Genomic DNA, 13,068 nt, shown 5'->3' on the forward strand with positions numbered 1-13,068 from the left:
AGGTTATAGAAGATGTGTTAATAGTGTTGGAAGAACCACTTTGAAATTTATAAAACAATACAGATGCTTTGCAAGAACATATGAAACATTTAAGATAAACCATATGTTGATTCATAAAACTGGTCTCAGTAAATTCCAAAGGATTGGAATCAAACAAAATAGTTTTCTAGCCACAACTGATATGATTTAGAAAGCAATAACAATAAGGTAACAAGAGAACCCCAATTAGTTTAAAATTAAGTAACAAACATATAAATAATCCATAAAGAATAATTTCAGAGAAAAATGGAAAATATTTCTATTTGAATAATGGAAACAACATGGTATAAATCTTGGGCTGCAGCAGAAGCATTATTTAGGGTAGGCTTTATAGTGTAAATATTCATATTCAAATGAAAGAAAGGTTTGAAATCAATAATCTTGTCTCTACCATAAATAATTTTTAAGAGAATATGTGAAACACAAAGTGTTTCATATCACATATCACAAAAAGCAAACAATAGTGAAAACCAAGAAGCCACAATTTTCTCTTTTGAAATAAGTAATAATATCAACCAGTGCCCAGATAGAGTGATCAAGGAAAAAAGACAAAATACAAATTATTAATATCAGCAATAAAAGAAATGTTAGCACTACACAATCTCTAGACAGTAAATAAAGAATAAGGAGTATCATAGACAACTTTATACCAATAAATTTGATAATAATTTAAGTGCAATTTTCACTTCTATAAATTCTATTTCCCTTGAAAAAACAGAATTTACCCAAACTAACACAAGAAGAAATAGAAAAATCTGAATACTCCTTTATCTCTAACAAATTTGGATTTGTAACAACAAACCTTCCCACAAAGAAAAGTCTAGGACCAAATGGCTTCACTGGTGAATTCTAATAAACATGTAAAGGATAAATATTAATATTATACAAACTCTTCGGAAAATAGATGAGGAGGAAATGCTTCCCAACTCATCGTACACACACTTCACTTCTATTCAACTTTCTCCCAAAAGTTTTATGCACAACAAAGTTAAACAAAATTTTGTAGGAGGCCATTGACTTGGCTGAGGTTCCCGCACTAATCCTAACAGACTAAGTCAATATAGAGTTTAACTACAGTAGCCACCCTTTCATTCACTGTAGGATACGCTGTAACTAATTGACCAATTAAGCTGTAACCAATTATGTTAGCTTACACTACACTTCCCTTTCCCATAAATGTTTTCAGTTTATATTATTGGCTGGCAGTTTCTGAACCTGCTCTCGTTAAGAGGGCTGACTGATTAGAATTGTTTTGCTCTGTTTTGTTTTGCTTTTCTCAAATAAACTCAGTTGAACTTGAACTTGTCTTTTTTTTTTTTCCATTTAACAGTAATAAGCCAAGAAAGTAAAACAAAAGGTATTATAAAAATTAGATTAGGGGAAATCAAACTGTCTTTATTCCCAGATGACATACTCATGTACAAAATAACTTTTTGCAAAAATTTTAGAATTGTGATGAGAATTTTAAAATTGTGATCAGTATTGCTGGGTACAACTTTAAATTTTCAAAAGTATATCATTTGCTAGTAAAAAGAATAAAAGTGACATTTAGAAAATATCAATGGTAATACCATCAAAAAACAAAATGCCTAGAAATAAATTTAGCAAAATGTGTGCCAAACCTCTGTCCTACATACTGAAAATGTAGAGAGAAACTCATGGTGATGATCCAATTGAATGGAGGAATATGCCATGTTTCAGGATTAGAAAACTCAATATTATTAAAATTCTATTTTTCCTATATTTATACAGTAAATTATACTGTAACCAAAATCCCACTAGATTTATTTCTAGAAATTTACATTATACCCTTACAATTTATGTGGGAAAATTCAAGAACCAAGAGGAGCCAGATCTAACCAAAATAATAATAATAATAATTTGGATTAAAATTCAACAGTATTTTCGGTTAGTGGTTTCTAAGAACTTATAAATGCTCCAAATTCATAAAAATATTTTCTGTATTCTTCTAGAAGGTTTTAACTTTTATATTTATGCCTATAACATATCTCAAATTAATATTTAGATGTGACATAAGATATGAGTTGTGGCTCATTAAATTTCCACTTACATATCCAATAGTTCCAGTATGGTTTGTTGAAAAGACTGGGTGTTTCCTATTAAAAGTGAATGCACTTGTGAGGAGTTCTCAATACTTACATTTGCAAAGGACTTTAATCTTGAATATATAAAGAACTCAAACAATTCAATATATTTTTTTTAAAAAATCACCATCCCAATAAAAATGGTCAAAAGACTCAAATATTTCAAAAAAGAAAATATATAAATGGCCAATAAGCATATAAATATATGTTTAGCTCCATCATTTACCAAGGGAATGCAAATTAAAAGCATAATGAGATACCACTGCACCCACTAGAATTCTTTCTTAAATATATATCAGACATAATTTCCACATCCAAAAACTGTAATATATCTTAAAATTGATGCTTCCTTATAACTAAAATTGACATTTAAAAAGAATTTCTTAGTGGCACATAAAGTAAGTTTGTATATTTTACTAAGTGTCATCTTAGACTTGTTGGAATATGGCTTCATTATAAAACATTCTTTCCTTACTTTTCCTTTTTCCAGATCACACTGTCCCATTGAGTGTCTCACAACATCAAATAGAATGTAGAGTCTTCAGTTCACAGTTCTGCCTCCCTTATTCTTATCAGCTCTCTGACAACCAGCCCATGTGTCTTAACATGACAGAATGTTCTAACTCATTATTTTATTAATCACATTATAATCCCAGCTTCAGAATGGTTGGACATGTCTTAAAAGCAAAAAGAAATTTAATTGCATATTCTAAAGCAACGAAAAGAGTATAACTGGATTGTTTGCAATACAAAGGATAAATGCCTGAGGGGATGGATATCCCCTTTTACATGATGTGATTATTATGCATTGCATACTTGTATCAAAACATCTCATGTACCCCATAAATACATACAGCTACTATGAACCCACAAAATAAAAAAGGAAAAATAATTATTACAAAGATTAACACAGAAAAAGTAATTTGGAAAAACAATGAATGACAAAGGCATTGATCAATTATCCATTGATTCTGCGAATTCAGCATTCAATATGCCTTCCTTAAGAAATTGTAAATCCCTAAGTATCAATGGCTGCTCAAGAGGACTTTTTAAATGACTGGTCGCAATTAATAAGTCTCTTTTCAATCCCATTTCACATAAAAGAGTGGGTGGAAGCCCTGCCAGTTTGTACATTTCCATAGTGTGCGTATCAAAAACCCTTCACACCTTCAGAAATGCTGACAGACACCCATCTCGTTTTCTTTTTTATAGATTCCTCCTCTCTCCACCTCCTTCCTTCTATGCTTCTGTAATTGATTCATCATTTCAGTGTCCAGCTGAAGGGCTATAAACTAATGAAAGGTAAGCTTAAAATAATTAGTTAAAACCTAAACATATTCCTGTTGACAACGTAACTAAGCTTCAAGTACTCTCTCTTATACAAGTGTAAGCAAAATATTCCACCCAGAATTAAATTTATGAATAGTGTAGGATAAAGTGACTAATTAGCAGTATAATGGAGAGGGGGTCGGGGACGCTTGTGGACCTCTGTTCACATAGTTAAGATTCTGGAAGTCACAAGAGAGAGTATGTTCCTCAGACATAAACACATACAATATATTCGAAAACACATGAAGAATAAAACTACTTAAAAATCTGTTGTATGTCAAAGAAAATGTACAAACCTGGACTCATAGCATGAAATCATTGCTTTTGTCTTACTGAATTTTGTGCTTCCTAGGAACTTTTCATAAGAGATATCATTTAATTGACGTTCCTTTAAGTCCACTCTATCCTATGTAAATTTGACTCTTCTCTAAATTATAGAGTGGACCAGCAGGAATATAAGTTTATATACCCTCAGAAAATGGCTTGCAAAAGGAGAAAAACCTGTTTGTCCATAGAACATGAATTTTCCAGGCTTCACTGACATGTAGAAATAAGTAAGATCACATATGTGTTCTAAAAACATGTAAACTCTATAGTGATTTCTGGGAGCTATACATTCATCTAGGTATTTTACAAATGTTTAATCCTATGAGATAGGTATTTCTCTTATCCATATTTTACCAGTGAGAAAACTGATCTATGAAAGATAGAATTGATTTCTGGCTGGATGAGAAAAGTTTTAACCTTTTTCTCTAGGGTACATGGACATCTGGCTTTGAGTCTTGGCCAAGGTAGGGGTAGCAGGCTTTGTGATGTTTTATTTAAAATCAGAAACTTGAGTTGCAATTTCTAAAGCTAGTTTTTCCCTGGTGCTTTGCAGCTGGCCAAATGAGTTCAGCTGGCTTGGCTTAAAACCCCAGTAGGAACTTCTACTTTGAGCTCTCCCAAAGGCAAGATTCTACAGACAGATCTTGGTGATTTAACCTGGGGAGAGGGCAGTGGGAGCTTGTTCCTGGATGTCTCTTGGACCTCAGTGCTTGCCTGCACTCTCTCTTACTGCATTATATCATTTGCCTTTAAGTAAAAGCTTTATAGAAATATGACCTGTGAGTCCTTTCAAATATCTGATCTTGGGGAATCTTTACATGAGGCACAAAAGTTAGTAACAGACCCAATTTGACAGGTTAGTTAATGATAGAACTAGGTTTCGAACTTAAGCAATCTGTTTCCAGAATCTCTGGTTTCCACAGCAACTGGCACAATGCTATGCCACTTGTCACTAACATTAGCTACCCACATTAAAGTAGAATAAGGACCTTGGTGGACTTCCACCTCTGCTGTTTCTCATGTGTTCACAAATACTAGGGAGCCCTTAGAAGCGTTTCATCTAAGCTTGGAGTTTATCCTCTAAGTTTCTTCTATATCAGTCTCTTTATCAGTGTCACGGAGGTTGACAGAGTTCTAAAGATTTCTCAATTCCCTGGTCCGCAAGACCTGCATGATCTCTTGGCTGAATATAGTGTCTTTCCCTGTGATGAGGCTACATTATACATATGGCATGGTTGACTTCAACATTGGGAGGTGATCCAGATGGGCCTGACTTAATCAGGTAAGCCTTAGAAACAGAGTTTTTACAGATGGTGGCAGTAGGGGTCTCAAAGACAGACAAGGCCACAAGAAGAGAAAAACTTTGGACCCTTATTGGTCTGTAGACTTTTCAGAGAAAACTACACTAATACGCTTTACTAACTTGCCTTTATCTGCCATTTATCTGCCTTCTTCCAAGTTGCTACCACTAGAGACTCAAAATTATTTTGTCTTATTTCTCTACAAAGTTACTATTTTTTCATTGAAGATGCTGAATAAATTAAAAATTAAAGGCCACCTCTTAGAGAACTATGCATTTCCTTGGTGTCTCCCATATATAGGTGAAATAGACATGTTCATAAACTTCTGTTTGTTTTTCTCTTGCTAATCTATCTTTTGTTACAGGGGTCCATTCCCACTAACCACCTATGGGGGTTATTGCTCTTCTATACCCTCCTGGACTTCTCATCTGCAGAATTGTGAGATAGTAAATAAGTGTTTTGTTAAACTGCTAAGGGTGTGGTGACTTATGTAACACAGAAAACTCCTGCAGTCTCTAAGCCATAGTCACTTGAAGGAGAACTTCCTCCCTGAGAATGCTATTGTGTGCTAACTATGACATCTCTTGGAGCTGCACAGCTGCAGAGCGCCCAAAGCAGTAAACCAGGCTGGCTTCCTACAGTCATCCCTAGGGCAGAGTCTCACTGGACTCTTCACAGAAATGAGAAATGGGAGAACCTTCTCATCACAAGTCTATGAATCCCTCTGTCACCAGGGCCTGAGAAGTACTGTCTATGCCAAGCATCAGCCAGGCTCCTAGGGAAAGCAGCCCTGGCAACTTTAACTTTTAGCTCTCTCATTCCACAAGGCTCAGACCTTAGTCCCAAGCCTGGCTGAAGACTTGAGAACCTATCGTCTTCTACTTCCTCTTCTCTCCTCTCTCTCACCTGGCCATAGCCTCACAGCCAGAGACACAGTCCCTAGAAGGTTATGGAACTATCTGAGTGAGACAGTGTTATGAACTACATGTTTGTACTCATCCAAAATGTATATGTTGAATTCCTAATCTCCAGTGTGATGACATTTGGAGGTGGGCCCTTACGTTTCCATGAGGTTTTAAGGGTAGAGCCCCATGGTGGGATAAGTGCCCTTAACTAGAAGAGGCCAGAGCTTTTTCTCTGTCTGCCATGAGAAGATATAGCAACAAATCATTTGCCAACCAAGAGGAAGACCCTCACCAGGAAACAAATAACCAGTATCTTGATCTTAGACTTCCCAGCTTCCAGAACTCTGAGAAATAAACATATGTCATTGAAGTCACCCATTCTATGGTATTCTATTACAGCAGCTGAACTAAGACAGAGAATCTCTCTCTCAAGGATCAGAAAAAAGAAGTATCAGATACTATGCTTAGTACCTGGGTGATGAAATGGTCTGTACACCAAACCCACATGACAGGAGCTTACCTATAATAACAAATCTGCACGTGTACCCTTGAACCTAAAGTAAAAGTTTTTTAATAAAAGAAAAGGAAAAAAAAACATTCTGTAAGCCTTGGGCACTGTGTTTTCCATGCCTATTGGGTAAGTTAGCTCTGATTTCTGAGTGTTGGGATTAACTGCTTTTTATGTCCTTTTTCCCTATCTGCAGTTTCTAAATTTTCAATACCTAAGATTTATTCTTTTGTTATAATGAAAAGCGATTTGAACAAGGAAATTGGTAAGCATAAACACATTGCCTAGTTTACGCAATGCCAACACACAAAATTGAGAGCAAATGCAGCCTCCAGGGTCAACACTCTATGGCAACTTTAAAGTTTCTCATTGGGTACAGTGCTGTATCCATGTCACTGCCAGCTAGACTATCAGATGACTTCCTGCTATAACCAACCAGCAAGACAAAACATCTGGTTTACAGAACAAAGCAACTCTCTGGCTTACCAGAAAGAATAGGTCCATGTCCAATTCTTCACATACAAAGATGACACCCCCAACCCACACTGGTGGATGTGCACTGGGACCTCAAATACTTTCCACACTCTCTGTCTAGGAGGGCCCAGCCTTTAGAACCATACAAACAAGTAAAACTCAACATAAAATAATTCCACACTATCCTAGTACTATAGATTTACAGTAAGTCTTGATTCTTCTGATGTACATTTTCCAGCTTTTTCTTCTTCAAGATTGCCCCTTCGTATTTCCATGCAGTTTGGAAATCAGCCTGTCAGTTTCTAAAATAAGTAAATAAATAATGCTAGTACTTTGAAAAGAATTGCATTGAATCTGAAGATTACTTTGGAGAGAACTGACATCTTTTCAAGTCTTAAGTCTTCCAATCCATGAATGTGGTCTAGCCCTTGATTTATTTAGATTTTAATCTATTTCAATAATAATATGCCATTTTCCATGAAGAGGTCTTACATGTTTTATTAGATTTATTGCTAGATATATACTGATTTTAAGCTGTTGTAATTGGCAAACATTAAATACATTAATTGAGGGAAATAAAAGAACCTCACTTTTTCCCCCTCAGGCTGCTGAAGGAATCAGATGAAGGAGAGGAGAGTCAACTACCAACTTGAGAAAACCCTGCCTGAGAATAAAGTGACCATGAGAAAAGGGAGAAAGAAGAACAGGGACCTGACAGCATGCTTATTTAGATCCCTGGACCCAATCATCTAGACAAGAGCCAATATATTTTCTTTGCTCAATTCTCTTTGAGTTGGGTTTTTGTCATGTACACTGAGAAAGTTCTGACCAAAAAGCATGGTTCCTTTGTATAGATTTTCTGCTGGCCTCCTTATCCAATCTCAGCTTCCCTTCAGTCATAACTGCCTTCCCTTAAGTGCCCCCATCCCATTTTGACTTTCTGAAAGTGTTGGTTCACTAATGGGACATTATTTTTAGCATCTCATGCAAGTCCTAATGGGACATTATTTTTAGCATCTCACGCAAGTCCCTACCGACTGCTTACTTTATGGCTGACAGAGCGTTTTTGCTTTTTTTTCCTTACTATATATTTTTGTAATGCTCAGCAGTCATTCATATATAATCTCTCCATTATCCCAGACAAATATCAAGCAGATAAAAGTTTCCCAATGCCTTTAATTAAACTTCATGAACTACTTTTTAAAGCACTTTAACCACCCACCACAGTCAAATATTTTATGATCTTGCTGGGGCAAGAAGTGCAAGAGAAAGGAAGATGTAGAGGTGTCGTAAACAAACAATTGCCCATGGCACTCGATTTGGGAGATGAGACTGTCAAGGGAGAAATAGTACATATAAAAGTAAAAAACGATCCTGATATTGGTGCAAGAGTATTTGTGTTGAACTTATATTGGAGATTTGGAAAAGTTCTATGAAAGGCCTTAAATGGGGGAAGAAATGCCACCATGTCCAAGAAGTTAACTCTGCAGATGTGCTTTTTGCATTAAAAGAGAATTCCTGCACATTGGGTGACTCTGAGAAAGTTGCTAAAGAATCCTAATTTACTATTCATACCATTGAAGCAAAGTCGAAAGTACACTATAGGTGTGCGTTACTATTATAAAACTCAAGATAGAATGTAATAGGGATAATTATCATCTCCCCATCTTCATTTATTGGACACTTAATAAGTGACAGACATGGGGACAAACACTTTACATTTAAATCACACACAAATCTGAGAGAGTGGGTATATTAATAACCTCATTTTACAAGTTTCACGGCAACATTAGTGCAAGTTAAGGCACTAATCACACAGTTAGCTAGTCTGTGCCTAAATCATTTAACCTAAGTTTCTGACTCTGCAAACTTTTTGGGGAGAGGAGATCCTTTCACATATAAAATGTATAGATGCAATACAGCTGTTTCCTGACTCAAACGCTTCCCTTCTACACATACCTGCATACATACTCACAAACACATACGCACACACATACTTGCAGATCCACACACACGAATGTGCTCACACAGACTTTCCTGCCACCAGGGCTCTAATCTTCATCTTTTGTGTTCTAAGAAAGTGACCCCAGCCAGAACTTCAAGAATAAGCATTAGTTCATTTGAACCAATCATGGCAATTTTATCCCCCTTCCTTGATTGGCTTGAGAAGTAGTCTATGACTCAACTCTGTTAAATGAGATACAGTGAAAATCCACTGGCAGACCTTCTTGGAAATGTTTCTTAGCTCTTAAAAAAGAGAAAGAGAGATGCAAGGGAGAAACAGGCCTTTCTGCTTCTGAACAATGATGTTTGTTCAAGAGCTACTATAGCCATTGTGTGACCATGAGGGAAGTGAGATGGCATGCCAAGGATGACACAGCAGAAAGTCAGAAAGGAGCTGGCTTCTTGAGAGCCACCACTGAGCCTCTGAGCCAGACAAGCTTGGGATTCATTGTTTGAAAAATAAATTTATGCATTCATTGTAAATTGGGTCTGGTGTGGCTTATAGTTGGAGACTTCTAAAGACACTCCCGATATCTCATCGCATCATTGTGAGAATTCCAGTACATGAAATATTCATTGATTTACATTCTTTGGCTCCTTCTCACTTTTGACTATTTCTAGCCTGTAGGTCCCATTGGCTTGTTATTCACTAAAATCATTTTTTCACCTAAAAAAATACTAAAAGAGCACGACAGTCTCAACGAACCTGATGAGATTATATTTTTGTTTTCTTGTTTTGAGACAGAGTCTCACTCTGTCGCCCAGGCTGGAGTGCAGTGGTGCCATCTTGGCTCACTGCAGCCTCCGCCTTCCAGGTTCAAGCAATTCTCTTGCCTCAGACTCTCAAGTAGCTGGGATTACAGGCATGCACTGCCATGCCCAGCTAACTTTTGTATTTTTAGTAGAGACAGGGCTTCACCACGTTGGCCAGGCCAGTCTCGAACTCCTGACCTCAAGTGATCCACCTGCCGTGGCCTCCCAAAGTGTTGGAATTACAGGCATGAGCCACCGCACCCGGCTGAGATTTTATTACATAAGATGGCAGCACCCATCTTGCTGGATTCCTTCCTTCCCATTCTGGCCTTGAGAAAGCAAACAACCATGGCAGAGAATCCCATATGACAAGGAACTATGAGAGGCCTCGAGGTGCTCACAGTGACCTACAGATGACAACCAACAAGAAACTGAAACTCAGTATTATATATGCAAGGAAATGAATTCTGCCAACTGTGTGAAATTAGACGTGGACCCTTCCATAGTTGAGATTCCAGATGAGTCCACAGCTCCACAGACACCTCTATTGCAACCTTACCGAGGATCCAATTAAGTTGTACTAGAACTGCTGACCCGTGGAAACTATGGGGTGATAAATATGTATGATTTTTATTTTATTATGAGTATTATTATTATTATTTAGGGCGGGGGGGATGAAGTCTCGCTCTGTTACCCAAACCAGAGTGCAGTGGTGCACTCTCAGTTCACTACAACCTCTGCCTCCCAGGCTCAAGCAATTCTCCTGCCTCAGCCTCCTGAGTAGCTGAGACTACAGGCACATACCACCATACCTGGCTAATTTTTGTATTTTTGGTAGAGACAGGGTTTCACCATGGTGGCCAGGTAGGTCTCAAACTCCTGACCTCAAGTGATCCACCAGCCTCAGCCTCCCAAAACGCTGGGATTACAGATGTGAGCCACCATGCCCAGCCTATATGTATGATTTTAAACCACTGTGTAGCTTGTTATGCTGGTCTCAAACTCCTGACCTTAAGTGATCCACCACCCTCAGCCTCCCAAAGTGCTGGGATTACCATGCCAAGCTTATATGTATGATTTTAAACCACTCAGCTTGCGGTAGCTTGTTATGCTGTAACAGAAAATAAACACACATTCCAGTACTTTCACAATCTTGAAAGCCAGCATCTCCTTACATGTTGTGCTCTTGGCATCCCACTCTAGTTCCCACCTTAAGATAACACTCTTTTTTTTTTAGCTATAGCGTTTGGGAGGGGGATTTGACAAGAGCTGAGTTATATCTTATTCTGTTCAATTATGCTGGTCCTATTGTTTTATCCCTAAATAAAGCATTAAACACAGAATGATTGTGAGCATTTACTACTTAGTAACTTCATTAAGCTATTAATTACCCTTTCTAGTAAGCACAAGTTTCTTTAAAATGCCAGTAATTCCTGGGTTTTGTCTATCGTGATTTTCACAATCCTCTCATTTATACAGCCGAAGAAAGTACCAATTCTTTATTTCTTGCCATCTCTCTCAGTTCATATAGAAAACTGGTGCTCAGATAAAGAATTCAATAGTGACCATGGTGCAGCCTTCAACAGTCAGGATTTCCAAGCTCTTTTTTTTTATGTTAAAAATTTCAGAAGATCTGTAATCAGAGAAACTCAAGTTTAATTCCAGCCGCTCTGTAACTCACAAGGTCCGTGACTTTAGAAAATTATTTTCTCCTCTGGTCACTTATCTGAAAAATTGGGAGATTTATAATACCTACCACATAGATATATTTTCATGAAATAATGCCAGTAAGGTTCTTAGCACAATATTTGGCATGGAATATTCATGTCAAATAAATAAGTACTATAATAGAAAACATTTCATAAAAATCAACTATGTTTTAGGCATTGAGCTAAAAGCTTTACTTACACGTTACTCCATTGAACTTCCACTACAAAAGCATATACCCATTTTACAGATAGAGCCATCAGTCCCCAGAGACAGCAAGTAACTTGCCCAGTATTCCCCAGATCATGAGTGATTCAAACAGAAGCAGTTCAATACTAGAGCCAACTCTTACCAAACACACCACGGCCCCCCTCCCCTCTCTTCCTGCCCACTGCTAACTTTGCTTCTTGGCAAAGATTTTATTTTCCTGCACTTTTTTGTTTTCCCGGAGAGAATGGGCCTATCTACCAACAGTAGCTGCCCTGTATTATCAGGCTATGATGCAAGCAAGAAATGTCTCAGGTTGTGTTTTCGGATCGTGCTTTGTTATAAGTAACACCCATCTTTCGTCTTTTTCCTTCCTTTTCTTTTTAAAGGGAGAGACTTGGGCTTCTTCCCAATTCTAGCCCTATTCATGCCATCTGACACATTCTTTAAAACAAAAGTCACAAAATATGTGCTCCTGAAGTCACTGGGTGCTTCTGTTGAAAGATGGTCACCTTTACTCCTGACAAATGATTGTACTTCCTTAAGGAGACTGTCCTCTCCTTTCTCCACCCACCACCACCGGCTCTAATTCAGGACTAACACTGATGCAAAGGAGAAGATGAATCCTACCAATATCATCCTATCCTATAATGATCTGCATTTGAATAAACAGAAACACCTAAGTGAATTTTGAAGAACAAAAATATGCGAACACTGAAGTCAGAAACACTAAAATATAATGATTATAAATGGGAGTAGGAAGAGGGTATCGTCCAGATGAACATATGTTAGTCATTAGTTTCACATACATCAGAAATATTCCTTTTGACTGCTCTGGCCCACCGAGGTAAAAAATTGATTCACCTGTTCCGCCAAGGTGCATTGTGTCTGTCCTCCATAATCCACTGGTGATCTTAATTAATGTAGCATTGCCTGTCTCAATCACAATCTCAGTTCTATTAAAGTATTCCCTGCTCTTAGAGGATGAGAAAAACAATCTACAGGTGTTACACCAAAGAACTGCATTCATTTCTCTCTCCAACCTGTACTCAAATCAATCCAGTGGTTTCTTAATCTTGCAGGCCGAAATACTGCTCACTAGAACGAGGACACTTCATTATGAAGTTCTACTGATCAAACAGGATGGAATAGTTTAAAAGGCAGGTGGAGTATGCTCCCACAGAAATTACATTCAAAATTTGCAATGAGTATCTGCAGCTTGTTTCTCCAGCATTCACTTCTTTTTCCAGCCATGCATGGATTTTTAAGGGCATCTTTCCAGTGCTCATTTTCACTGTGCATGACAGAGGACAGCTCCATTCTCAATCCTAGGACTGAAACAATCAGCCCATCAACTCACCCTGAGAATGTTCAGGAATGGCCATGTTGCCTATCTGGACCAATCAAAG

The 13,068-nt window shown here is 37.5% G+C and overlaps 1 long non-coding RNA gene across 1 annotated transcript; it reads left to right on the forward strand.

Annotated features, from left to right (window-relative positions):
• Nucleotides 1–4,943: 4,943 nt before the first annotated feature.
• LOC105470640 (uncharacterized) lies at nt 4,944–7,770 on the forward strand. Its single transcript, XR_980648.2, has 2 exons — nt 4,944–5,082; nt 7,593–7,770. It is a non-coding gene; the product is annotated as an uncharacterized lncRNA (long non-coding RNA).
• Nucleotides 7,771–13,068: the final 5,298 nt, after the last annotated feature.

Source organism: Macaca nemestrina, chromosome 15 (genome assembly GCF_043159975.1).
Source record: "Macaca nemestrina isolate mMacNem1 chromosome 15, mMacNem.hap1, whole genome shotgun sequence".
NCBI lineage: Eukaryota > Metazoa > Chordata > Mammalia > Primates > Cercopithecidae > Macaca > Macaca nemestrina.